The sequence below is a fragment of the Trachypithecus francoisi genome, unplaced genomic scaffold (assembly GCF_009764315.1).
Source record: "Trachypithecus francoisi isolate TF-2019V2 unplaced genomic scaffold, Tfra_2.0 Contig01700_ERROPOS7600000+, whole genome shotgun sequence".
Classification (NCBI taxonomy): Eukaryota; Metazoa; Chordata; class Mammalia; order Primates; family Cercopithecidae; genus Trachypithecus; species Trachypithecus francoisi.
The window spans coordinates 58,165-59,736 of record NW_022681449.1 but is presented as its reverse complement, the minus strand read 5'-3'; positions in this window follow the sequence as shown (position 1 = coordinate 59,736).

Sequence of the window (1,572 nt, the reverse complement as noted above, 5' to 3'; positions counted from 1 at the left end):
AAGTAAATCTCCCTGAGTGCATTGCACACATCACAAAGCAGTTTCTCAGAAAGCTTCTATCCAGTTTTTTCTGAGATATCTCCTTTTTCACCATAGCCCTGAATGTGCTCCCAAATGTCCCTTCACAGGTCCGCCCATGACGGAGTTTCCAAACTCCATAATATAAGGATAGTTTTATCTATGAGAGATGAATATACATATCTATCACAAAGCAGTTTCACAGAAAACTTCTCACCAGTTTTTGTCTGAGGATATTTCATTTTTCACCGTAGCTGTCCCTATACACCTGAATGCCCCTTGGTAGCTTTTTCTCCAAAAGGGATTCTCCAATCATCTATGAGAAGAAAGATATAATTCTGTGAGTGGAATGCACACGTCATAAAGCAACCCCTCAGAAAGCTTCTCTCCAGTTTCTATCTGAAGATATTTCCTTTTTAATAGTAAGCCTCAAAGGTCTTCCGAATATCCCTTTTCAGACTAAACAAAAACACTGTTAGAATATGTCTCAATGAAAAGAGAAGCTTAATTGTGTGTGCAGAATTCACACAACACAGAGCAGTTTCACAGAAAGCTTCCTTCTGGTTTCTATCTGAGGTTATTTCTTTTTCAGGATATTCTAAAGAGCGTTCCCAAATGTCCTTTCTCTGATTCCACAGAAACAGTGATTTCAAACTGCTCAATCCAAAGAATGATTTAACTCTATGACATGAATACACACATCACAAAGCAGTTGCTCAGAAATTTTCTCTCCAGTTTTCAATGGAAGATATTTCCTTGCTCGCCACAGGCCTCAGGTCGCCACTTAATATCCCTTTGCAGAATCCTCAAAGACAGACTTTCCAAACTGGGAAATGTAGAATAAGCTTTAACTCTCTGAAATGAACGGACATTTCAGACAGCAGTTTCTTGAAATGCTTCTTTCCCGGTTTTATTTGACGACATTTCAATTTTCACCATAATCTTCAATGTGCTCTGAATATCACTTTTTCAGTTTTACAGGAAGAGCGTTCAAACTGAGCCTTAAGAGAACAAAGGTGTAACTCACTGATTGGAATGCATACATCACAAAGCAGTTTCTCAGAAAGCTTCTATCCAGTTTTTATCTGATGATATTTCCATTTCCACCATAGGCCCGAATGTGATACCAAATATCCCTTCGTGGATCCATCCATGACAATGTTTCCAAGCTGAGTAATGTAAAGAAAGCTTTATCTATGTGAGATGAATAAACATAGCAAAAAGCAGATTCACAGGAAGTTTCTTTCCTGTTTAATCTGAAGATATTTCCTTTTTCACCATAGTCCTGAACGTGCTCCCGAATGTCCCTTCGTGGTTCCGTCCATGACAGAGTTTCCAGGCTGTGTAATATAAAGAAAGCTTTACCTATGTGAGATGAATACACATATCACAGAGCAGTTTCATAGAAAGCTTTTTTCCAGTTTTTGTCTGAGGCTATTTCCCTTTTCACCATAGGCATCAACATGCTCCCGAACATCACTTGGTACCTTTTTCTCCAAAAGAGTTTCCTTGATACTGTATGAGAAGAGAGGTATAACCCTGAGTGGAATGCAC